Source organism: Chiloscyllium plagiosum, unplaced genomic scaffold, assembly GCF_037043375.1.
Source record: "Chiloscyllium plagiosum isolate Xiang-an unplaced genomic scaffold, Cpla_swu_hap1 HiC_scaffold_3, whole genome shotgun sequence".
Lineage (NCBI taxonomy): Eukaryota > Metazoa > Chordata > Chondrichthyes > Orectolobiformes > Hemiscylliidae > Chiloscyllium > Chiloscyllium plagiosum.
This window is the reverse complement of record NW_028270141.1, coordinates 142,604,732-142,632,460: the sequence shown is the minus strand read 5'-3', so window position 1 is coordinate 142,632,460 and position 27,729 is coordinate 142,604,732. Positions and strand designations below refer to the sequence as shown.

The following is a 27,729-nucleotide window of genomic DNA, read 5'->3' as shown; positions in this document are numbered from 1 at the left end:
CTTTTTTCTTTGGAGCTTAGGAGACTGAGGAGGGATCTTACAGAAATGTATAAGATCATGAGAGGCATGGATAGGGGGAATGCATTCAGTCTTATTTTCCAAGGTTGTGGAATTGAGGACGAGAGGACATCAGTTTAAGGTTAGGGGGGGAAAGAATAAATGGAACCCGAGGAACGTTTTTACACAGAGGGTGGAACGCATATGGAATGAGCTGTCAGCGGAAGTGGTTGAGGCGACATTCAAAAGTCTTTTGGACAAACACATGGATAGAAAAGGTTGAGAAGGATATGGGCCAAGTGCAGGGAAATGGATGGATATTCTGGTCAGCATGGACCAGTTTGGGCCGAAGGCCTGTCTCCATGCTTTAAGGTTCTATGACTCTATGACTGTCTAAGGTTGATGAGGGCAGAACGGAATTTGTTGTTTACTAGGACTTTAGTAAAGCAGTTGACAAGGCTTTGCATGGTAAACTAATCAGTAAAGTGAGACCACATGGGAGTCAGGGTGAACTTGCCAATTGGTTACAAAATTGGCTCAATGGCAGGAGATAGAAAGTGGTGATGGAGGGTTGTTTTTCAGATTGGAAACTTGTAACCAGTGGTGCTCCGCAGGGTTTGGTGCTAGGTCCACTTTTGTTTGTCATTTATATGAATGGTTTCGATGAAAATATAGCAGGTATGGTTCGTAAGTTTGTGGATGCCACCAAAATTGGTGGCATAATGGACAGTGAAGAAGGTTATGTAAGATTACAAAGAGATCTTGATCGATTGGGTCAATGGGCTGAGGAGTGCAGATGGAGTTTAATTTAGATAAATGCAAGTTATTACATTTTGGTTAAAAAACACTAGCAGGACTTCTACAATTAAAAGTAGGACCTTTGGTGGTGTTATAGTACAGAGATTTGAGGTTTCAGTTATGTAATTCCTTGAATTTGCTCCAAAGAGCTTTTACAAATATATTAACAACAAAAGGGTAACTCGGGAGAGAATAGGACCCCTCAGCAATGTGGCCTTTGTGTGGAGCCGCAGAAAATGGGGGATATATTAAATGAGTATTTTGCATCAGTATTTACTGTGGAAAAGGATATGGAAAATATAGACTGTAGGGAAATAGATGATGATACCTTGCAAAATGTCCATATTACAGAGGAAGCAATGCTGGATGTCTTGAAACAGATAAAGGTGCATAAATCCCCAGGACCTGATCAGGCGTATCCGAGAACTCTGTGGGAAGCTAGAGAAGTGATTGGTGGGCCTCTTGCTGAGATATTTGTATCATCAATAGTCACAGGTGAGCTGCCGGAAGGCTGGAGGTTGGCTAACGTGGTGCCACTGTTTAAGAAGGGTGGTAAGGACAAGTCAGGGAACTATAGACCAGCGAGCCTGATGTCGGTGGTGGGCAAGTTGTTGGAGGGAATCCTGAGGGACAGGATGTGCATGTATTAGAAAGGCAAGGACTGATTAGGGATAGTCAACATGGCTTTGTGTGGGGAAGTCATGTCTCACAAACCTGATTGAGTTTTTTGAAGAAGTAACAAAAAGGATTAATGAGGGCAGAGAGGTAAATGTGATCTATATGGACTTCAGTAAGGCGTTCAACAAGGATCCCCATGGGAGACTGATTAGCAAGGTTAGATCTCATGGAATACAGGGAGAACTAGCCATTTGGATACAGAACTGGCTCAAAGGGAGAAGACAGTGGGTGGTGATGGAGGGTTGTTTTTCAGACTGGAGGCCTGTGACCAGTGGAGTGCCATAAGGATCAGTGCTGGTCCTCTACTTTTTTTCATTTACATAAATGATTTGGATGTGAGCATAAGAGGTATAGTTAGTAAGGAGGTGCAGTGGACAGCGAAGAGGGTTACCTCAGATTACAGATCTTGACCAGATTGTCCAATGGGGTGAGAAGTGGCAGATGGAGTTTAATTCAAATAAATGCAAGGTGTTGCATTTTGGGAAAGCAAATCTTAGCAGGACTTATACACTTAATGGTCCTAGGGAGTGTTGCTGAACAAAGAGACCTTGGAGTGCAGGTTCATAGCTCCTTGAAAGTGGAGTTGCTGATAGATAGGATAGTGAAGAAGGTGTTTGGTATGCTTTCTTTTATTGGCCAGAGTATTGAGTACAGGAGTCGGGAGGTCATGTTGCGGCTGTACAGGACATTGGTTAGGCCACTGTTGGAATATTGCGTGCAGTTCTGGTCTCCTTCCTATCGGAAAGATGTTGTGAAACTTGAAAGGGTTCAGCAAAAATCTACAAAGATGTTGCCAGGGTTGGAGGATTTGAGCTATCGGGAGAGGCTGAACAGGCTGGGGCTGTTTTCCCTGGAGCGTAGGAGACTGAAGGGTGACCTTATAGAGGTTTACAAAATTATGAGGGGCATGGATAATGTAAATACGCAAAGTCTTTTCCCTGAGGTCAGTGAGTCCAGAACTAGAGGGCATAGGTTTAGGGTGAGAGGAGAAAGATATAAAAGAAACCGATGGGGCAACTTTTTCACATAGAGAGTGGTACGTGTATGGAATGAGCTGCCAGAGGAAGTGGTGGAAGCTGGTACAATTGCAACATTTATGAGGCATTTGGATGGGTATATGAATAGGAAGGGTTTGGAGGGATATGGGCCGGGTGCTGGCAGGTGGGACTAGATTGGGATATCTGGTCGGCATGGACGGGTTCGACTGAAGGGTTTGTTTCCGTGCTGTACATCTCTATGACTCTATGGTTCTAAGTAGAGAGTGATTATGAAGGTATGCTTGCCTTCACTATTCAGATCCTTTGAGTATAGGAGTTGGGACATCATGTTGAAGTTGTATAGGACATTGGTGAAGCCTCCTCTGGAGTATTGTGTCCACTTCTGATCACCCTGTTATTGGAACGATATTATCCAGCTGGAGAGGGTTCCGAAGAGCTTTACCAGGATGTTGTTGGGAATGGAGGGTGTGAGTTATTGGGTGAAGCTGAGGTTCAGGAATGACTTTATAGAAGTTTTTAAATCATGTGGGACATAGATGTGGTGAAAGGCCATGTCTTTTCCCTCGGACGGGGGATTTCAAGACTAGGGGATATATTTTTAAGGTGAGAGGAGAAAGATTCAGAAAGGAAATGATGGACAATGTTTTTACACAGAAAGTGGTCCGTGTGTGCAATGAACTGCCAGACAAAGTGGTGGGTGCACGTACAGTTGCAATGCTAAAAAGATATTTGCATAAGTACATGAATAGGAAAGGTTTGGAAGGATATGGCCCAAGCGTGGGGAGGTGGGACCAGTTAAATTTGGGATTATGGTCGGCATGGACGGGTTGGACCATGCTGTACGACTCTATAACTCCAGGATTTCTCTTTTTGCATTCATATGTCTTTTAGAAATGATACCATTATTTTCTTGATTGCTGATGTCAAGCCAATTGATCTGCTTCCTTCCTCCCTCCTTTCTTGAATAGTGGTGTCAAATCTGCAAACTTCAACTTCACGAGGGCCAATGTAGAATTTAAGGAATTTTGGAAAATCATAACATGTCCTTCCACATCCTCAGTAGCTGTTTTGGTTAAACCTCGAAGATGAAGACCACTAGGTCTAGAACATTTGTTCCTTTCCAGTCACTTACATTTCCCCAGTACATTTTCTCTGCTATTATTTAACTGAACTTTAAATTAATAGGATTTGGTAGTAATTATTTTTCAAGATATTCATTGTGTTAATATTCCAGGGAATAAAGAGTCAGTGAGAATTTTGGATACAATTTGGGTACATATAAAAATTTCAATTAATAAAATGCATGCATTTGGATTATGTAAAGGAATAATGAAGTCACTTTAGGTCTTGTGATAATGTTTTTCTTCATCTCTCATGAGTACAACATGAAAAGATATAAAGTGTCATGTAAACATTACTGAGAAGAGAGAAAATTAGTACTGCACGTGTTTCTTATTGTGCTGTAGTCAATCTACGTCAGTATCTCAGACAACTCCTTTGTCATTGTAAATGTCCATGTATTCTGGAATACCGAGAGCTCACTGAAGTAAAGCCAGACTCCAAAAGCAAATCTGAAGCCAAGCTCCAGTTGTCCATCTGGGGACATGCACAGGATTTGCATTCATAATAATTTGCTCAAGTGTCAAGCAGGAATGTCTTGTGTTTACACTGTGTAATTCCTTCCTCGTTAAAAATCACACAACACCAGGTTATAGTCCAACAGGTTTATTTGGAAGCACTAGCTTTCGGATCACTGCTCCTTAATCAGGTAGTTGTGGAGTGTAAGATCAGAAGACACAGAATTTATAGCAAAAGTTTACAGTGTGACATTACTGATATTATATATTGAAAAAGACCTATTCTACAGGGGACCCCCAGCTTCTGTCACAACACCACAGATTCCTGACAGAAGCTCAGCACCCACGGACCAGTCAAACTGGGAACATTCCTCGTACAATGGACGTTTCCGCACTCCATACCAGCATCCCCCACATTGACGGCATCGTGGCAACAGCCTCAGTACTCAACACCAACAACTGCCAATCTCCAAGCACCATCCTACAATTTATCCACTTTATCCTCAATCACAACGTCTTCGCCTTTGACAACCAGTCTACATCCAGACACGGAACAGCCATGGGGACCAAATCTGCACCACAATTTATGCCAACATTTTCATGCACAGGTTCAAACAAGACATCTTCTCTACGCAGGACCTCGAACCAATACTGTACATCAGGTACATTGACGACATTCACTTCCTCTGGACTCATGGCGAAGAGTCACTGAAACAACTACACAGTGATATCATCCCACCGTCAAACTCACCATGGACTACTGTTTAGTATCTGTCTCATTCTTGGACACATGCACCTCCATCAAGATGGACACCTCAGCACCTCACTCTACTGCAAACCCACAGATAACCTCACGATGCTACATTTCTCCAGCTTCGACCTGAAAAACATTAAAACAGCCATCCCCTATTGACAAGCCCTACGCATACACAGGATCTGTTCAAATGAGAAGGAACGTGACGGGCACTTGGAAGCACTTGGGATCCCCTCATAAGAGCAGGGTTTGATGCTCAACTCATCAACCGCCAGTTACGACATGCTACAGCGATAAACCGCAATGTCCTCCTCAGGAGACAGACATGAACTGCAACTAACAGGGTACCCTTCGTTGTCCAGTACTTCCCAGCAACCGAAAAACTACGCCATGTTCTTTGCAGCCTGCAACGCATTATCAATGAGGATGAGCAGCTCGCCAAGACCTTCCCCACACCTCCATTTCTCACCTTTAAACAACCACCAAACCTGTAACACATCATTGTTCGTGCCCGGCTTTCAGGACAACACCATATAACCTTGTCACGGTAGGGGCTGCAAGACGTGTCAGAATGTCGACACGGACACCACCATTACACGTGGGGACACCTCCCACCATGTCCGTGGCAGGTACTCATGTGACTTAGCCAACATTGTCTATCTCATATGCTGCAGGTAAGGATGCTCTTAGGCATGGTACATTGGCGAGACCAAGCAGAGCCTACGGCAACGGATGAATGGACACCGCACAACAATCAACAGACAGGAGTGTTCCCTCTTAGTCGGAGAACATTTCATTGGTCTGGGACATTCACCTCGGACCTTCGGGTGACTGTCCTCCAAGGCGGACTTCGGGACAGGCAACAACGCAGCGTAACCGAGCAGAGGCTGATAGCAAAGTTCGGTACCTATGAGGGTGGCCTTAACTGGGACCTTGGGTTCAGGTCACACTACTGGTGACCCCATTGCACTATACTCACATGTGCACGCGCGCGTACGTACACACACACACACTCATGCAGACCCTCTCTCATACGCTCACACATACACTCTCACATATACTCTTTTACAGACTTATACCCCTTTACACTCACACTCTCACAGACACTCATAACCTACCCCACACACACACAAACACATGCATCCACACACATATAAGTTTGTGGGGTGAATTTGTACTTGAAGAATTACATTTTACTTTGCTCAAAAGCTGCATGAATCCATGTAAGATTCTGTATACTGTTTTTTAGATGAGAATCAGTCTGACCATTGTGGCACAGACAGTATCACACAGGGCAGCTCACACCTTCAATGCTTTGTCTGGGCCGACATGGCACCAATTGTTAAAGTTCACTTGAGAATGTAACTTTTAAAAAAACTTTTGCAATTTACATATGAAAGAACTGAAACCAACATGATCATTCGAAAAGATGGGAAACTTAACAAACAATCCAGGTCTTTTTCAATATATAATTTCAGTTACATCATACTATAAAGTTTTGCTATATTTTCTTTGTCTCATGATCTTATTCTCCACAATCAACTGATGAAGGAGCAGCGCTCTGAAAGCTAGTTCTTCCAATTAAACCTATTGGACTACATCCTGGTATTGTGTGATTTTTAACTTTGTACACTCCAGTCCAACACCAGCACTTCCAGATCATAATTCTTTCCTGCAACATGACCCCAGTGCTGGAAATTCTCAGAGGTCCTGACATAAAATTCGACCTCTGACAAAAGGGAAGGTATTGCAAGGCATAACTAATAGGGCAAGTTGTGGAAAATATTGTGAGAGAACTCTTTTGGGGCATAAGGACAGAAACCTATGCAACTTGAGACTTGAATGATTTCTGGTAAAATGCAGTCCCTTGTAACTGGTGCAGACAATAGTATCAGTGAATTGTAGGTACGTTTTGAGTATGATATCACAAAATCTCCCAATTTTGGTTTATCCAGGTGTCGATGAAGTCACTTTAGATCTTGTGACAACATTCAGCAAAGATGAAAAGCATCATGTAAATTTTACTCAGAAGAGAGGCCAAGTGATGACTCAGATGCTTCTTAATGTAAAGTAGACACAAAGTCACAACATACATACATCAAGGCTAACACATGTTATTTAACCTGTAAAAGTAACCTCCTGATCCTTTGGCAGCAAAGACTGGAGAATTATAAAGGGGGAACGCGAGAGACCTCACAGTAAAGGCACAAAAAGCAGATCGAAAATAATAGGGAACCACATTCACCGTTTTGTTTTTCCAACATATTTGAAGGCACAGAGAGTATGAAGACTTCGGGGATGCCACAGGACTGCCCAGTTGAGACAAATCATTGGGATGGGGCACAGGACAAACAGCGTGACCATGAAAGTGTGGAACTTCAAATAATTAACATAAGTAACAAACATTACAAGAGAACCTCATTAAATTTACATATGAAAGCAGTGAAACCAACATGGTCATTCTAACAGATGAGAGACTTAACAATCAAGGTATTTTTCAATAATTTCAGTTACATCACACTGTAAACATTTGCGATAAATTCTGTGTCTGACAATTGCGTACTGATGAAGGAGCAGCTCTCCGAAAGCTAGTGCTTCCAATTAAACCTGTTGGACTATAACCTGGTGTTGTGTGATTTTTAACTTATTAAATAAAAGCCAGTGACTTCCCAGGACCTGTTCAGCTTCATTCAAAGATTATAACAGATGTGGCTGAAGGGAGAGTGGATCCATATTCTTGCATGGACATGTGCTAGCATGTATGAAAGGTTGACTAAGTGACAGGAAATGGACTAGGCATAAATGGTCCTTTCTCACGTTGGTGAAAAGTAAACGTTTGTGTGCCAAAGGCATCAATGCAGGGCATTAACATTTTACAACTTTTACAAATGGCATAAATGAGGAACCAAAGGTCTGGTGATTAGATTTGCTGATGACACCAAGGCAAGTGAAAAAGTAAGTTGTGAAGAGGACATGAATGAATGAATGAGCATGTCCCATGTATTCAAATGAATAGAGTGAAAAGTGAACAAGTTGTCACTTATGGCACAATCTTAGATACAAAGGTCCCTAGGTTCAGCTATTTCAGATAGAGCTCATGGAAAAACAGAGAAGTAAGAACGAGGTAAAAACAATGACTGCAGATGCTGGAAACCAGAGTCTAGATTAGAGTGGTGCTGGAAAAGCAGAGCAGTTCAGGCAGCATCCGAGAAGCAGGAAAATCCTGCTTTTCCAGCACCACTCTAATCAAGAGAAGTAAGAACATCAACATTGTGGATTTTGGAATAAATTACAAAATGGAGAAAAAAAAAGTACAGAGAAAGTCCTCCGACCCAGTCCGTGTTGACACCTAACTTCCAGTCTGCACTGGGCCTTGATCCAGACCGTGTCTGGCGTCACCTCAGGACTCACAAGGTCGGGAGATCGCTCTGGTATCTCCACGAGACCGGAAGTCCACACTGAGACTGTGCCAGGCTGAGAAACTGCCAGTACCGTCGGAAGACCACCATGCTGGACCGCTGGGACATCACCACCCTGGGCCAAGAGACCGCTTCATCGGGTCTGTACTGAGGCTAGGAGTTCCAAGGCCGAGAGTTCTGAGGCAGCCAGGTCAGAGGTCAGGAGGTTGGAGGCTATGCGTTCTGAGGTCGGGATATTGGAGACTGGAAGTTCTGAGGCTGGGAGTTGGGAGGTGGGGAAGAGAGAAGAGGAAGAAAAAATATAAAAGAAGGAAAAAAGAAAGAAAAATAATTGGGACGGATGGAATGGCGAGCTCTGGCTGAAGCGTCCTACTCCACCGCCATTGATTATGTGAGTGAGCAAAATCTGAACAAGGCCTGGGATGTGAGAAAATGTGACATTGTCTATTTTAGTAGGAAAAATAAAAAAGAACATATTGCCTAAATTATGAGAGATTACAGAGCTCTGAGGTCCAGGGAGAACTAGGTGTGCTAGTGCATGGATGCCAAAGATTTAGAATGCAGATACAGCAAGAATACTATGAAAGTTAATGGAATGTGATACAGTTTATTGTGAGGAGAATTACAGACAGAAGTATGCAGGTTATTCTGCAATTATAATGGGCATTGTTATGTGAGGAAGAAAGATCCTAGGAATGGGATAAACTGCCCATGGTTAACCAGATAAGTTGGGACAGTATCAAATCAAAAGAAAAACATACAATTTGGCAATGATGACTGTTGAGCCAGAGGATTGGGTAAGATTAAAATCCAACAAAATACAAGTAAAAATATTAAAGAAAAAGATAACCTTTGAGGATAATCTTGCAAGTAATATCAAGATGAACAGCATGTGCTTCTTAAAATATTTAAAAAGGGAGATCCCAAAGTCAACACAGGCACCTTGGAGAAGGAGGCAGAGGGAAATAATGGGAAACCAGGAAATAGCAGAGGAGATGGACAAATACTTTGCATCAGTCTTCATAGTAATACAAGTGAATAGCATTTCAAAATTACCTCAAATCAAGGGGCAAATGAAGAAATAGTGCAAGAGAAAATAATGGTGCAAAAGACCAATAAGTCACCTGGACCTGATGGGATAACCCTCAAACATTAAAGGATGTAACCATAGAGATAGGAACACACTGGTTGTAATTTTCCAAGAATCCTTAGAATCTGGATAAGTCCCAGTTAGAAAATTGCCAGTACAACGCCTTTATTAATAAAGGGAAGGAGAGATAAAACTGGTAACTGTAGAACAGCTTGATTAACATGTGTTATTGGGAAAATATTAGCATCTGTTAGAAAGGAGGTAACAAACATGTTATGAGCATGACATCATATAATCAGGCAGTGTCAGCCTGGCTTTGTGAAGGGGAAGAGACAAAAAACAGGTGTGGCGCCGCAGGGAGTGGAGTGCATTATTTCTCCCTCCAACTCTATTTTGATTTAGTCCATACCCTCCCCTTCACTGTTTTGATCACACAGCACTGCCCTTTGATGTGAAGGGCAGTGTTTGTCACTGGCCACCCGGGTGTTTTCCTATCTTCCTGGTGGTGGAATTTGAATAAAGATTCGTGCACTTTGTGTCTTTCACTGTGTCTCACACCTGCACGCACACACACACACACACCATGGGTGCTGGGGAAAAAATAAGCACAACCACACTTAGGTGGTAGTGTGGGGGAAAGAAAAAAAAAAGAAAAAAAACAGGTATGCCAGAGGTTCTGCTTACTCTGAGAGAGCTGGATAAGTCTCAAGAACACTCCATTTGTGTCAGGGGACTAACTCTGTGCAAGCTAGCTAGCTGGTGTTATAGTCAGTATGTTATTGTTAGTTTCTGCTTTCTTTTTTGGGAGGGGGAAAAAACATGATTTCTGAACTGACTGAATTATTTAGCCAGTTTGTTAACTGGCATTCCTTTTCGTGAGGACTGATTGTTAAACTCCTGATACACATAATGTGTTTCAGGTGTAACTCAGTTCTCATTAGGGGATTGTTGTTTCACTGGCTGGTTACAGCCTGTGTGTTACTCTTTTCTCTCCTTTTTACTTTTGAGAAAGGGACAATGTTAATTTTATGGTAGGGCTTAGCCCTTGGACTGTAGTTTTCTTTGTTTTTTGTATGTGTCTTCACTTTTTATTGGTGTTTGGACTGAGCCCCTGTGGAAGACATACATTTTACCAGAGGAGCTGTTCCTGTGGGGACGCCTAGCCCTGGGACTGGGCCTCTGAAGATTGAACACCGGTGTGTGTGCTGGGAGGTGAGCAGTTGCTGTATCCTGGAGTTTGGGTGAAGACCTTTCCTTCAGGAGTGGACCAAATCCCTGTGAGTTAACTGCAACTGTACTATGTACTGTGTTCCTGTGAGTGGGCCTGGCTCTCCAAGGCTGGACCAGGACTCCATTGAGACTGAATATCTGGGTGCTATGGGGTGTGCATTTGCTGCCTCCAGGAGTGGACTCTGCCCTTGGTTGTGGACTGTTTTTAACAACGGACTCTGCAGTTTGGAGCGGCCTCTAATTCTGACATTGCACATTGTATACTGGAGTACACTCTTCCTGGAAATGGATTCCATATCTTGAAGACTGTATAGATTTGGTCTGTGTACCAGAAAGGAGTTGTTTTTTTGGGTAACTAACTGTATTGTGGTGTTTCCTGGGTCTATCACCCGCACTGTCTTGCGTGTCCCTGGGTCTGCCAGGCCTTACTGTGAGCCGGGAGGCTCATGGGTCGTCCTGAAAGCTGTCACCCCAAAGCTGGAGGGTGGGTAGGCCACCCTGATGCCAGTCGCCCCGACAGCCAGATGGTGGGTAGGCTGTTCTGAGCACTGTGTTGTCCTGAGAAGGGGTAATCGGGATGGGCTGCTCTAGAGGTGGGGTGCTGAGGGTGGTTAGTGAAGCCGGAAGGTGGGTAGGCCATCCTGATCGCTGTCACTCTGGGCAGGCACCAGTGCAGGCTGTCGTAGAGGTGGTCGAAAGGTGTGTCAAGGCGGACGAGAACTGGAAGGAGCATGGGGTGGACTGAGAACTGGAAGGTGGGTAGGGGCGGGGCTGCCTTAGTGGTCAGAAGGTGGGAGGGATGGGGGCTTGCTGGGTCTGTATTGTGTGCACTTTTGTATGTAATAGTATTGTCTCATGTACAATGTCATTGTCACTGTCTTGTCATATGTGGAACTGGGATTTGAGGTTTGTCCTCATCTCCCTGTAAAATGGTTGAACGGTAGGTTTGGGGGCTGAGCTTTGCTGCTCCTCTCCCTTGTAAAATTGCTGTCTCTTGTGTACAGCAATAAATGTTTTTTGTAAACTGTTCTGTAATTTGTTTAATAAAATTTTAAACATTTAAAATAAATAAACAGGAGTGACAGCCCGGCTGAGGAATCCTGGCCGGCCAACTGGCAGGAGCTAGAGGCCAAAGTCTCGGCTCGCCTCGGCCGTTGGACAGTACTGCTCCGAGTGCTAAGTTACAGGAGTCGAGTGCTGGTCATAAACCAGCTGGTAGCCGCCATGCTGTGGTAGCGGCTGGTCACTTTGGTCCCTCCTTCTGGCTTTGTTGCTGACATCCAGAGAACGTTGGTCGACTTCTTCTGGGACAAAAAGATGCACTGGGTCGCCGCGCAGGTTCTGAGTCTCCCTATTGAGGAGGGCGGTCAGTCGCTGGTGTGCGTCCACACCCAGATTGCAATGTTCCGCTTTCAGACCTTGCAGCGATACCTTTACGTCGAGCCTCCTCCTAGGTGGTGTGCCCTGACGACGTATTTTTTCTGCCAGGTGTGTTACCTCAACTACGACACACCGCTCTTATTCGTCAACCGTGACGGTTTTTAGGTCACCCTCAAGACGCTGCCTGTCTTTTACCAGGACCTGATCACTGTCTTGAACATGGTCGAATTGCGTCGCGCCTACCTTCCGGCAGGAGTAGTGGCTGTCGTCGGGGAGCCGTTGCTCAGGAATCCGCACCTCCATACTCGCAGGTTCAAGTTGCTGTCGGAGGGGAGGGTGTGGAAGCGAGGGTGCCCAGGGTCGGGGACGTGCTGGGGGCCTGGGCTGGACGCTGCCGCAGGACATAGCGAGCAGGGCAGCGGTAGACGTCCTGTACGTGGCCACCGCCATCCGCGCCTTAAAATGACGGTGCTCGGACCCGACGTAGTGCACCATCTGGAGGATGCTCAGGTATGCGGTGGGATCCCGTCCGCGCTCACCCCAGCCCGGACGGAATTTCACATTGGCCCCAAGGTCCAGTACTTTCCATGGGAGCCTGTGCCCCACAACCTGAGCAGCCTCCGGAATTTTAATTTTGTCCCTTTTTAAGGATGTAAAAAGGCGGGCCCTGTATCGACTGCTGCTGCACACCGTCCACCTCTTCTCCCTCATCCACCATTTGGACAGGCCTTGGTGTGCCTATTTGCCACCGGGAGGTGGGGATCCCCAATGGAGGGCTCTCTACGCAGGAGTCCTCCCCCTTTCTCTCGGGGATCTGTGGTGGAGGGTGCTGCAAGCAGCAGTCCCCTGCAACTGCAGATTGCGGTGGTTCATGGACTCCCAGCCCAACTGCTTGTTCTGTGGCGCTGTGGAGTCCGTGGACCACGTGTATATTGGTCTGCTTTTGGTTGCACTTCAGTCCTACGCTCCTGATCTTCAGGCACCCGGTACGGAGGAGGGAGGGCAGGTCTGAAGACCTCCTCGTGGGTCTGCTCTTAGGCCTGGTCAAACTGGCCATAAACAGGTCCAGGCAGTGGGCCGTGGAGGGGGTCGTTAGAGCCGACTGCCTGCCCCTCTTCCGCGGTTATGTTAGAGCCCGGGTGTCCTTGGAGAAGGAGCACGCGGTGTCGACCAACACCCTGGAGTTGTTCAGGGAGAGGTGGGCGCCGCAGGGAGTGGAGTGCATCATTTCTCCCTCCAATTCTATTTTGATTTAGTCCCTACCCTCCCCCTCACTGTTTTGATCACACAGCATTGCCCTTTGATGTGAAGGGCAGTGTTGGTCACTGGCCACCCGGGTGTTTTCCTATCTTCCTGGTGGTGGAAATTGAATAAAGATTGGTGCACTTTGTGTCTTCCACTGTGTCTCACACCTACACACACACACCATGGGTGCTGGGGAAAAAAAATAATAAGCACTACCGCAGTTAGGTGGTAGTGTGGGGGTTAAAGGGAAAAAAAATATAAATAGGGAATAAAAAAGAAAAAGAAAAAAAAAAAGAAAGCCTGAGGGTTTACCCTGATCCTACCTGCCAACAACTTCTCATGTCTTCTCCTGGCTCTTCTGAACTCTCTATAGGTCTTTCCTGGCTACCTTGTAATCCTCAAACGCCCTAACTGAGCCTTCACATCTCATCCTAACATAAGCCTTCTTCTTCCTCTTGATCAGACATTCCACTTCCTTCTTAAAACACCGCTCCCGTGCTCTACAGCTTCCTCCCTGCTGACAGGTACATACTTCCAGAAAGTCTTGAACTTGTCTTTTTGATGGAACAGTGTGTTGGTGATGTAAAGGTGATAGTCATAGTCTTACTAGACCACAGGGCAGCTCTGTCATTGGAGACAGAAAGATAACTGTGGCAAACAAATTTCTTAAGGAGAAGCTTTTCTCTCATTGCCACTGAATTCCACAGAGGCCGATATCCTGTCATTTAGTCAATCTTTATTTATATATAGAGTGTCCTTGACACTGATCCAGGTTCCTCACAGCCAACTCTCAGCATAAACAGGACAACTGATATATTTTTTTCTTTTTGTTTTCTTTACCTCCACACTACCGCCTAACTGCAGTAGTGCTTATTTTTTCCTCAGCACCCATGTTGTGTGTGTGCAGGTGTGAGACACAGTGAAAGACATAAGGTGCACGAATCTTTACTCGGTTTCCACCACCAGGAAGCAAAGAAACACCCAAGTAGCCCGTGACAAGCAGTGCCCTTCACAGCAAAGGGCAATGCTGTGTGATCAAACAGTGAAGGGGTGGGCAGGGATTAAATCAAAATAGAGTTGGAGGGGGAAAAAATGCACTCCACTCCCTGCGGCGCCCACCTCCCCCTGAACAACCCCAGGGTGTTGGACACCACGTACTCCTTCTCCAGAGACACCCGGGCTCTAACGTAACCGCGGAAGAGGGACAGGCAGTCGGCCCGAACGACCCCCTCCACAACCCGCTGCCTGGACCTGTTTATGACACACCTGTTTTTTTTTTGCACCTCAGTGGCAGCTCTCAGAGTGAACAGAACCTCTGACACTCCTGTTTATTTATTTTATTTTTATTTTCTTATTACCACACCATGGATGGTGGGGAAAATAAGCAACATTCCTTTTTTTTTCCTTTTTTTTTTAAAATCAACCCCCACATTACCGCCTAACCACAGTAGTGCTTATTTTTTCCCCAGCACCAATGTTGTGTGTGTGCAGGAGAGAGACACAAGGTGTATGAATCTTTATTCAGTTTCTACCACCAGGCAGTCGGCCCTAACAACCCCCTCAACAACAAAAACCTTATTGAGTTCTTTGAGAAGGTGACCAAACAGGTAGATGAGAGTAAACCAGTTGATGTGGTGTATATGGATTTCAGCAAGGCATTTGATAAGGTTCCCCACAGTAGGCTATTGTACAAAATGCGGAGGAATGGGATTGTGGGAGATATAGCAGTTTGGCTTGCTGAAAGAAGACAGAGGGTGGTGGTTGATGGGAAATGTTCATCCTGGAATCCAGTTACTAGTGGTGTACCGCAAGGGTCGGTGTTGGGTCCATTGCTGTTCATCATTTTTATAAATGACCTGGATGAGTGCGTACAAGGGTGGGTTAGTAAATTTGCAGATGACATGAAGGTCGGTGGAGTTGTGGATAGTGACAAAGGATGTTGTAGGTTACAGAGAGACATAGACAGAGAGACAGAGAGACATTGTGGGCGGCACGGTGGCACAGTGGTTAGCACTGCTGCCTCACAGCGCCTGAGACCCGGGTTCAATTCCCGCCTCAGGCGACTGACTGTGTGGAGTTTGCACGTTCTCCCCGTGTCTGCGTGGGTTTCCTCCGGGTGCTCCGGTTTCCTCCCACAGTCCAAAGATGTGCAGTTCAGGTGAACTGGCCATGCTAAGTTGCCCATAGTGTTAGGTCAGGAGTAAATGTAGGGGTATGGGTGGGTTGCGCTTCGGCGGGTCGGTGTGGACTTGTTGGGCCGAAGGGCCTGTTTCCACACTGTAATGTAATGTAATGTAATCTAATGTAATGTAATGTAAAAGGTAAGCTGCAGAGCTGAGAGGTGGCAAATGGAGTTTAATGAGGACAAGTGTGAGGTGATTCACTTTGGTCGGAGTAACCAGAATGCAAAGTACTGGGCTAATGGTAAGATTCTTGGTAGTGTAGATGAGCAGAGTGATCTCGGTGTCCACATATACCCAGGTTGACAGGGTTGCAGTGTTTTAGCTTTTATTAATAGAGGGATCGAGTTCCAGAACCATGAGGTTATGCTACAGCTGTACAAAACTCTGGTGCGGCTGCACTTGGAGTATTCTGTACATTTCTAGTTACCGCATTAGTCATAGAGTTATAGAGTCATAGAGATGTACAACATGGAAACAGATCCTTCGGTCCAACCCGTCCATGCCGACCAGATATCCCAACCCAATCTAGTCCCACCTGCCAGCAGCCGGCCCATATCCCTCCAAACCCTTCCTATTCATATACCCATCCAAATGCCTCTTAAATGTTGCAATTGTACCAGCCTCCACTACATCTCTGGCAGCTCATTCCATACATGTACCACCCTTTGCGTGAAAAAGTTGCCCCTTAGGTCTCTTTTATATCATTCCCCTCTCACCCTAAACCTATGCCCTCTAGTTCAGGACTCCCCGACACCAGGGAAAAAACTTTGTCTATTTATCCTATCCATGCCCTTCATAATTTTGTAAACCTCTATAAGATCACCCCTCAGCCTCTGACACTCCAGGGAAAACAACTCCAGCCTGTTCAGCCTCTCCCTGTAGCTCAGATCCTCCAACCCTGGCAACATCTTTGTAAATCTTTTCTGAACCCTTTCAAGTTTCACAACATCATTCCGATAGGAAGGAGACCAGAATTGCACGCAATATTCCAACAGTGGCCTAACCAATGTCCTGTACAGCCGCAACATGACCTCCCAACTCCTGTACTCAATACTCTGACCAATAAAGGAAAGCATACCAAGTTTGTGAGACATGATTTCCTATGCACAAAACCATGTTGATTATCCCTAATCAGTCCTTGAATTTCCAAATAAATGTACATCCTGTCCCTCAGGATTCCCTCCAACAACTTGCCCACCACGGAGGTCAGGCTCACCGGTCTATAGTTCCCTGGCTTGTCCTTACAACCCTTCTTAAACAGTTGGACCACGTTTTCCAATCTCCAGTCTTCCGGCACCTCACCTGTGACTATCGATGATGCAAATATCTCAGCAAGAGGCCCAGCAATCACTTGTCTAGCTTTCCACAGAGTTCTCAGGTACACCTGATCAGGTCCTGGGGATTTATCCACCTTTAACTTTTACAAGACATCCAGCATTTCCTCCTCTGTAATATGGACATTTTGCAAGATGTCACCATCGATTTCCCTACAGTCTATATCTTCCATATCCTTTTCCACAGTAAATACTGATGCAAAATATTCATTTAGTATCCCCCCCATTTTCTGTGGCTCCACACAAAGGCCGCCTTGCTGATCTTTGAAGGGCCCTATTCTCTCCCTAGTTACCCTTTTGACCTTAATATATTTGTAAAAACCCTTTGGATTCTCCTTAATTCTATTTGCCAAAGCTATCTCATGTCCCCGTTTTGCCCTCCTGATTTCCCTCTTAAGTATATTCCTACTTTCTTTATACTCTTCTAAGGATTCACTCGATCTATCCTGTCTATACTTGACATATGCTTCCTTCTTTTTCTTAACCAAACCCTCAATTTCTTTAGTCATCCAGCATTCTCTATACCTACCAGCCTTCCCCTTCACCCTGACTGGAATACACTTTCTCTGGATTCTCGTTATTTCTGAAGGCTTACCATTTTCCAGACGTCCCTTTACCTGCGAACATCTGCCTCCAATCAGCTTTCAAAAGTTCTTGCCTTTCTCCAATTTAGAACTTCGACTTTTAAATCTGGTCTATCCTTTTCCATCACTATTTTAAAACAAATAGAATTATGGTTGCTAGCCCCAAAGTGCTCCCCGACGGACACCTCAGTCAGCTCCCTTGCCTTATTTCCCAAGAGTAGGTCAAGTTTTGCACCTTCTCTAGTAGGTACATCCACATACTAAATCAGAAAATTGTCTTGTACACACTTTAAAAATTCGAGCCAGTCTCAATACCAGAAACTTGGCTGTTCGTGCTATGTTCCCCTGAGAATTAATTACCCCCTACATTTTCCAAAACAGCATACTTGTTTGAAATGGGTATATCCACAAAAGATTCCTGTCCTAGGTGCCTACCTCTCTTACCCTTCCTGGAGTTAACCCATCTATGGGACTGTGTCTGAGACTTAACCCCCTTCCTATAACTGCCATCCATCACATACTATTGCTGTTGCAAATTCCTCATCGCTTCTATCTGTCTCTCCAACCAATCCACTCGATCTGATAAGATTCACATCCAACAGCATTTATGGCAGATATAATCCACAGTAACCCTTAGACTCTCTTTAAACTCCCACATCTTAAAAGAAGTACATATCACTGCAAAGGCCATTTTTGCTCCTTCACAATCTACAGACCCGGAAATTAACACCGTCTTCTTCATCTACAAACACTGCCCCAGGTTAAATTAATAGCTATGGCTTATATTTTAAGTTTCATCAAGAGACTTATCTCTAAAAACATATAATCAAGAAAGAATCCACTATACTCACTACTGCAGCCTTTCTCTTGGACAAACTTAAAGCAACAATTAACTTATCTGATTCTGTGCTGTGAACTTCACCCAACAGTTCCTCCAAGATTAGTTGTGAATTTCACTGTTTATTAATTTTCCCAGATGCACTCCGATGTCCAGCAATACACAAATTCAAACAGCAAAGGCAGTAACTGTGCAGGTTCTCTCTCTCTCTCTCTCTCCTGTACTGTCCTCACCATGTGCTTCCTTTGTCTGCTCTTCTCCCTTTTAAACTGCTGTTGTTTTGACTTTTTTTTTCCAAAGTTCCAAAACAATGCAACAGCATATAAAACAGTAATTGCTGCTCCTGGAATTCGAGGAAATCGCCTCCAACACCTAAAATATCTCAAAAAAAAAAGGAGCAGCTCTTCCAGCCAGAAAATTTTCCCATCCTCCATCTTGGTTTACACAGAATCCTTTTTCTCAAAATACATCAGTTTTTCCCAGCAGGGAATTGAACCCCAGTCTCCCGCATGACAAGCAGGAATACTAACCACTATACTATCCGGGCTCAGCCAGGAATTGAACACGGGCCCTCTCACAAGTCTGCGTAGTAGAAGACCCTAAGTGAGAATCATACCCTGAGACCAACGAGCCAGATAGGAGGATTATAAGAAGGATTGAAAAGCTTTGGAAAGGGTGCAGAGGAGATTTATTAGGATGTTGCCTGGTGTGGAGGGAAGGCCTTATGAGGAAAGGCTGAGGGACTTGATGTTTTCGTTGGAGAGAAGAAGGTTAAGAGGTGACTTAATAGAGACATATAAGATAATCAGAGGGTTAGATTGGGTGGACAGGGAGAGCCTTTTTCCAAGTATGGTGACGGTGAGCAAGGGGGGGCATAGCTTTAAATTGAGGGGTGATAGATATAGGACAGATGTCAGAGGTAGGTTCTTTACTCAGAGAGTAGTAAGGGTATGGAATGCTTTGCCTGCAACGGTAGCAGATTCGCCAACGTTAAGTACATTTAAGTCGTCATTGGACAAGAATGTGGACGTACATGGAATAGTGTAGGTTAGATGGGCTTTAGATTGGTATGACAGCTCGGTACAGCATCGAGGGCTGAAGGGCCTGTACTGTGCTGTAATATTCTATGTTCTATACCTGGCAAAACAATACCACCAGCAAGACACGGAGGGGAACTCATCAACAGCAAAGGCGGAGTTATAAAGAAGAAAGAGAGAGACCAAAAATCAGTGGTAGGCTGAGAAAGCTAAAGAACTATAACTCATTGTTGACAAACAGAAAACTCAGGTGTATCTAGTGCCACCAAGACAACATATGGACTCAAACTCATGTGCAGTAAGGACGGAAATCTTTAGAGAGACAGAGAACACATCAGCCGTTGATGGAGTGAATACTTCACAGCTTCCCATTGCTGTGGACATTGTCCACAGGATGGACAGAAAACCTTTCAACCTCAACTGGTTGAAATCCCAAGAAGAAAATGGCACCCACAGTGTGCTGATGACAATCTGCTTTCTTGGAAGAGAATCTCCATGCCCCGCTGGATGTCTTTGCAGAAACATTCTGAAGAATTAGTTCAATTTCAAGAAAATTCAAATCTTTTACCAGGCCATCCCCAGATCAGGTTCCTGCTCATCCCTCTGTTAAGATCAATAGAGAAATCCTCCCAAACTTGGAACATTTCCCTTACCTGGGAAACCACCACTTTTAGGCTGATATCAATGCAGAGATTCAATATCACATCCAATCTGAGAGAATCATCTTTGTCACCTTGGGATGAAAGCCGTTGATGATTTTGATATCAGTGATACTAAGACCCTTAAGTACAAGGCAGTCATCCTTCTGACACCTTTTCCAAGCTCTGAAACCTGGACTACATATAGATGGCACCTCAACATCCTTGAGAAATATGATTAACACTGTTTGAGACAGATTGTCCACATTATCTGGGAGGACAGACATATTAACATCAGCATCCTTGAAGTAGCTAATATCAGCAACATCGAGGCCATGACCATCCATAACCACCTCTCCTGGGCTAACCACGTGTTTTGGATGTCTGTGTTCCGACTGTCAAAGCAAATCTTTTCCAAGTGCCTTCCTTCAGCTGGGTGAAGAAGAGAAGGACAAAGGCAGCATTTCAAAGACTCCCTGACACTTCCCTCAAGAAATATAACATAAACATCAATACATGGGAGACCTTTGTTCAGAAGAAACTGACTTGGAGGAGACTCCTGTATGAAAACACACAATTCTTTGAGAAGGCTTGTCGGCAAGAGGAAGCAGAGAAAAGGTACCAGAGAAAGGAATGCCAATGATCTCAAGGCCAAGGACCACTTCCACCTCCTCCCAGAAACATCTGCCCAAAGTGGTTGGAGATACGTGTCTAGGATCAGCCTCATCAGCCTCACAAGGACTCACACAAACCTGACCAGTGACATGGAATGTCCAAAGTGGACAATCATATGTATCAGCAGGTGATTGCCACTGACTCTAAATCTCTGCCTTCTTATTTCTGTTCCTTTTATCATCAGGAACAACTTCATCCGACCTACTCTATCCAGCTCGATCATGATTTTGAAAAATCCATCACATCTCCTCACAGCCTTCTTCTCTCCAAAGCAAACAGTCCTAAATTCTTCAATCTAACCTCATAAGTGAAGTGTCTCATTCCTGAAACCATTCTTGTAAATTACTTCTGCACCCTGTCCAATACTTCTCTGATAATATGCCACCCACTGACTGTACCCAATCATCTTGCTGCGGTCTAACAAATGGTCTTATCCAGAAGAGGTCACCCTCCTGTCTCGCTACAAATACTCATATCACAGACCGCAGTGGTTCAATATTACAACTTGCCACCATTGTCTAAAGGGAAGGAAAAAATGGCTAATAAATGTCAGTCTGTCACTAATTTTCATGTCCCAGGAAGAAATAAACAACATGAACGCAATGCACAATGAAGATTGTTTGTTGGGGGACTGAAGAGCACTTGAACAATTTACAGATTTAAAAATGGGAGCTACCTATTTCTCTGAAATGTAGGCCCTTATATGTCAAGACGGAAAAATAGAATTTGGCTTCAGATTTGCCTCTGGGTGCTGGCTTTCCTTCAGTGAGTTTTTCGTGGTCCAGATTTCAGGGGCATTGACCATGATTCTGGATTTGAGGGAGTTCACTTGACGACTTTGCACTGAGACACCCACAACCCATCTCTCGGCTTCTCAGTAATATTTACATGGTATTTTACAGCTTTTGATGTTGAACTCATGAGAGATGCAGAGAAATAGGTAGCTCCCATTTTTAAATCTGTAAATTGTTCAAGTGCTCTTACACAAAATGTAAAGTCAGTTCATCTTTCCCTGATCATTTGTAGAAAACAAATCCAGGTATTTTACTACTTATGGATTTTATCGGATGGTATTTTAAATTTATCTGCAATTCTCTCTGATTCGTGATCACCTGGAAAAGTTTCAAGGCAATTTACATGTTGTTTTGAACTTTAAATCTAACTGCCATTAAATCCCATTAATTTGTGTTAATACTTCAAGAAATTAAGATCTGTAGAGACAAGCATTGAAGAATTTAAAGAGACAAAATGAAATAATGCTACGAACCCTATGGCTAGCATTTAGTTTCTGAACAATGCTGCAAAAAGCTATAATTTTCCAAATGCCCCTAGATCCTAGTATGGTTCCAGCAGATTCAAAATTAGCAAAGATGTCCAGGACTATTCCGGATGGTTTTCCTAATGGCTATTTGTTTGCTAAGTTTGATACGAGCACAACTGGAATATTAGTGAGATGAATTAAACCGTTAACCAGGACATAACCAAACAATAATCGCCATCGACTGGGACTCACCATTGCCCAGCGAGAATTTGTCACGCTGCTTGTGAAAACTGTAAAGCTGCAATGAGATGATCCCAACATTGAAAAGAATCTTACCAGACTTCTCTCCTGATTCAGCCACACATCTTACCATTGCTCATATTGCTCCAAACCCCCAAAGAATTTGGCTATAGTTACTGAACACCCCAATTTTTCAACCAGTCTTCAGATGGAGGATCCTGCAGAACTCACCCAGTATAAGAATCAGAAAGCAGCACAGAGAGTCTTTGTAGAAGCAGTGCCCACCTTTACAGCACAAGCACCAACATCCCAATAAGGTGAAGAGTTATCCCAAAGCCTTTGCAAAAAGCTATAGAACGAGTACAAATGTGACAAACACAGGTAAAGTGGCAGGTGGTGGCTCGCTTGAAGGACATTAAGGATTAGCAGTTAGGCGATCAAGAGTTACTGAAGTGGTGTTGGGGTGAGGTTAATCATAGGGTTGGGGCTAGTTGGCTTGGATGATGGGGTGGTGGTCATGTGATGAGGGTGTCTTCACGTCAGGATGAGGGGGGGGGGGGGGGGGGGGGGGAAGTGTAAAGGCATGCTCACCCCATTTCTCCACACTTGGCTATTATCCTTCTAAACCTTTCCTACCTATGCATTTGTCCAAATGCCTTTTAAATGTTGTTAATGTACCCACCTCAACTGCTTCTGCTGGCAGTTCATTTCATACGCATACCACCCTCTGTGTAAAAACTTTGCCCCTCAGGTTCCCTTTTATTCTTCCCCTCTAACCTTAAATAAATGTCCTCTACTCCTCGATTCTCTAACCCTTGGAAAAAAAACTGAGTGCATTCAGCCTATCCATGCCTCTGATGATCTTATATCCTTCTGTAAGATCCTCCCTCAGTCTCCTACGCTCTAAAGAAAAAAGTCCTAGCTTGTCCAACCTCTGCCTATAACTTTTGTTGAGTCCTGGCAACATCCTTGTAACCTTCTTCTGCACTCTTTCCAGTTTAATGACATCCTTCCTATTGGGAGGTGATCAAAACACAATACTCCAAGTGCAGCCTCACCAACATCTTGTACAACTGCAATGTCACTTCCCAGCTTCTATACTCAGTACCCTTACTGATGAAGGCCAGTGTGCCAAAAGCAGTCTTCACTGCTCTCATCATTGCTGATGAAGAACCTTTGCCCGAACGTCAATTTTCCTGTTCCTTGGATGCTGCTTGACCTGGAGAAAGTGAGGTCTGCAGATGCTGGAGATCAAAGTTGAAACTTTATTGCTGGAACAGCACAGCAGGTCAGGCAGCGTCCAGGGAACAGGAGATTCGACGTTTCGGGCACAGGCCCTGTTTCCTGAAGAAGGGCCTGTGCCCGAAACGTCGAATCTCCTGTTCCCTGGATGCTGCCTGACCTGCTGTGCTGTTCCAGCAATAAAGTTTCAATGCTGCTTGACCTGCTGTGCTTTTCCAGCACCGCTCTAATCTTGTCTCTGATCTCCAGCATCTGCAGTCCTCACTTTCACCTTGTTCACTGTTCTGTCTACCTGTGACTTTGCACCTGAATTCCAAGGTCCCTCTGTTCCACTACACTCCTTAAGGCCCTACCATTCACAAAGAAACTCCTTTGACGTTCCAAAATGCAAGGCCTCTTACTTATCTATATTAAACTCCATTTGCCATTTCTCGGCCCACTTTCCCAGTTGATCACGGTCTTGCTGTATTTCGGATAACCTTCCTCATTGTCCATACTGCCTATTTTAGTGTTATCTGCAAACTTATTAATCATACCTTGTACATTCTCATTTAAATCATTGATATAGATAACAAACAGTAATGGGCCCAGCGTCGACTCCTGAGGCACTCCACTAGTCACAGGCCTCCAGCCCGACAAGCATCTTTCCAATATTACCCTCTGCTTCCTACCATCAAGCCAATTGTTTCTCCAATTTGCCAGCTGTCCCAGGATTCCATGCGATATAACCTTCCAGAGCAGCCTACCATGTGGAACCTTATCAAAATCCTTACTACAATCCATACATTTACTGCCCTGTTCTCATCAACCTTTCTAGTCACTTCATCAAAGAACTCTAACAAATTTGTGAGGCATGATCACCCATGTACAAACGATGCCTGTCTTTCAAAATGCATATGTATCTAATCTCTCAGAGTCTTCTCAAGTGATTGACCTACCACAGATGTTAGGCTTGCTGGTCTATAGTTCCCAAGTTTTTCTTTGCAGCTTTTTCCTTTTGAAAAAGGGCACAAGATTAGCAACCTTCCAGCCTTTCGGGACCTCATCTGTTGCTAATGATGATGCAAAATATCAGCCGGGACCCCTGAATTTCCTCTCCAGTCTCTTGCAATGTTCTAGATATACCTGGTCAGGACCAGGAGATTTATAAGACTGAGATGATCTCATTGACACTTTCAAAACTCTTAACGGGCCAGCTAAGGTAGATGTAGAAAGGGTGTTTCTGTTGGCTTGGAGTCTCGGGAATTGGAGAACACAGTCTCAGAATAAGGGAATCAGCCATTTCGGACTGAGATGAGGAGAATCTCTTCACTAAGAGGGCAGTGAAGTTTGGAAAACCTTACCCCTGGGAGCTTGGCCATTGATTATGTTGAAGACATTAAGCAATAGATTTCTAAATAATATCAAGGGAGATAGGGACAGCACTGAAAAACAGTGATAAACCTGTTGTGGAATCTCCATCTTCACTCAGATGATTATCAGTGCATATACCAAGCTCACTTTCTCATTCCAATCATGATCTCTGATTTGTCTTTGGACATGGCGAACTTATCCAGCCCAGAGCTACATGGTATAAAGTAAGGTTTTCTAATATCAGGGACAAAAGTCAAGGCAATAGGGCAGAGGGGTGACCCGGGAAAAGGTAAGCCAAGTGACATAGGAAGAGACAGAGAGTTTCATGGGAATAGTGTATCGGAGAGTAAGGTCAATGTAAAGATTATCAGTAAATAAATTGAAGACTCTTTAGTTGAATGTACAGAACATTTGTAATACGTTAGATGAAATAATGACATAAAAAAAGAAAAGGAAAATAGATTTAGTATCCAGAGGTATTCTCACAAAGTCTCCAATGTTGGAAATAAAGATTCTAGGGTTTACAAGGTTTCAAAAAGCTGAAAATGTGTTGCTGGAAAAGCGCAGCAGGTCAGGCAGCATCCAGGAACAGGAGAATCAACGTTTCGGGCATAAGCCCTTCTTCAGAAAGAAGGGATTATGCCCGAAACGTCGATTCTCCTGTTTCCTGGATGCTCCCTGACCTGCTGCGCTTTTCCAGCAACACATTTTCAGCTCTGATCTCCAGCATCTGCAGACCTCACTTTCTCCTCAAAGGTTTCAAAAAGGTCAACAGAATAGTAAAGGAGGAGGGGCAGGCTTGTCATCCCTGAAATTAAGGGATGACAAGCAGCAGTGATGAGGAAGAAACCTGGTTCAGAATTTCCATCAGTATAGATGGAGATTAGGAAGAACAAATGCTAGTGGAAATACTTTACATACCTTTACTTTGTATACTCATGTACTTTTAATCATAACCTTACAGTTTGGTGCAAAATTGATTAGACTAGATTCCCTACAGTGTGGAAACAGGCCCTTCGGCCCAACAGGTCCACACTAACCCTCTGAAGACTAACCCACCCAGACCCATTTCCCTCTGACTAATGCACCTAACCCTAGGGGAATTTAGAATGACCAATTCACGTGACCTGCACATTTTTGGATGTGGGAGGAAACCAGAGCACTCAAAGGAAACCCATGCAGTCAGGAAGAGAACGTGCAAACTCCACACAGACAGTCTCCCAAGGCTGGAATCAAACCTGGGTCCTGGGCGCTGTAAGGCAGTAGTGCTAACCACTGAGTCACCGTACCACCCCAATAATAATTGGACTTGCAACAAAGATATATAATAATTGTGAGGGACAACTGTTGTCTTCACAGAGATTGGACAAAATAAATTGACGATGTGGACAGAGAGGTAAGTCTATAAAAGACAATATGATAACTTCCTGGAATTATATTGTGGAAGCACCGAGAGATAAAACTGTTTCAGATCTATTGAGCAATCAGGCACGTTCAATTCAAAATTTCACAATCTTTAGTGAACAAACATCATCATGCAATTGAATTCCATATTAACTTCAAACAAGAATCTTGAATGAAATCAAAGACAATTACATTGGTGTGAGTGGAGAGTTGACTCAAATAAATTTGTTAAATAAACTAAAAAGTACTAAATTGTTAAACATTTAAAAAGATAGTTAAAAACAGACTCAAGAAATAAAAATTCAGCAAAAAAAGATTCATCAATGATTTGTTACCGATGTTAATGATAGAATTAAAATGAAAGAATGGGTTTTTAAAGTTGTAACTGACAACTTGAGAGTTGAGGGTACCCCAGAAACAATTCTGATGAAAAATGAAAAAAAGGACAGTGAATTAACTTTTCTAGAAATATAAAGATGAGCTAAAATATACATTACCCCTATAATTTCCGATTGATGAAACTTCTGCAGTGAGGAAACTTCAAGGGATAGGTGAAAAAATATTTTGCTTCAGTCTTCAATGTGTCTTCCTCCTGCAGCTTATTCCACATATGAACCACCCTCTGTGTGAAAAAGTTGTCCCTCAGGTTACTTTTAAATATTTCTCCTCTCACTTTAAAAATATATCCCCTAGTTTTGAAGTCAAATTATCTATGCCCCTCATTATTTTAATAAAACTCCACATGGTCACCCCTCAACCTCTTCCACACCAGTGAAAACATTCTAAGCCTATCCTGCCTCACTTTATAGCTCAAAACCTCCAGATCCAGTGTCGGAGAAATTAGCCTAATAAATTAGAGATCACAAAGCACAGTTCAAAGTGAAATCGACAAACAGGTTATTACTACAGTGATATCGCGGAATAGAAATTGACTAAGCTGGAACAGCACAGACAGTCTGTCCAGGTAGCCGAGAATTCTCTTCCTCGAGCTGAGGATGAAGCTAGGTTTTATAGGAATCTTGTATAATAAGGTTAATTAAAATGGGGCGAGATACAATGTATTTGGAAATGGAGTAATTCATTTACAATGGTGATAATTGAAAAACAGTTATCGGAGGAATGTCCTGATTGTCGATACAATGCAACATCCTGACAGCATCAATGGGATCAGGAGATTCCAGTTCTCTTTGCAGGTAGGTGAGAATGTCTCTTTTGAAACAGTAAGGTGCTTCCATTGTCCTGTCCTGGGAGTGAAGCCCTTGGTAGCGCTTCTCCGTCTGACCTGTTCTTTGTGTGGCTTTGGTATTGCTGTGTTATGAGACTGCCCTCGGGGCTTTGGGACAGCTGTGTTGACTGGGTATTGTTAGTGTGTTTTGGGAAGTGTATTTCCTTGTCTGCAAGTGCTGTCTGATTTCACTTGTCAACCTGTTTGGACATTGCTGAGGCATTCTGGGTGTTTCTGGTATAGTTTGGCCAAGTATGCTTTCCTGTGTTCTGTGTGCGCCTATTATGGGTAGGCAGGGTGGCAGATCTTTTCCCACTCCCAGCAACATCATGGTAAATCTTTTCTCAACCTTTTCCAATTTAATAATATCCTTCCTATCGCAGGACAACCAGAACTGTCCACATTACTCCAGAAGTAGCCTCACCATCACCCTGTACCACATCAACATGATGTCCCAACTCCTGTAGTCAATGGTCAAAACAATGAATGAAGGTGTCCATGCTAAATGCTTTCTGATGCACCCTGTCTACCTGTGACTTTCAAAAACTA

The 27,729-nt window shown here is 43.9% G+C and overlaps 1 protein-coding gene across 1 annotated transcript in view; it reads right to left on the bottom strand.

Moving 5' to 3' along the window:
* LOC148151754 (heme-binding protein 2-like) overlaps window positions 1-26,577 on the bottom strand; it is a 57,218-nt gene extending 30,641 nt beyond the window's left edge. The window contains exon 1 of the mRNA XM_087976498.1: window positions 26,453-26,577. The gene's annotated coding sequence lies outside the window, so the exon portion shown is untranslated. The remainder of the gene's footprint in view (window positions 1-26,452) is intronic.
* Between the last annotated feature and the right edge of the window lie 1,152 nt (window positions 26,578-27,729).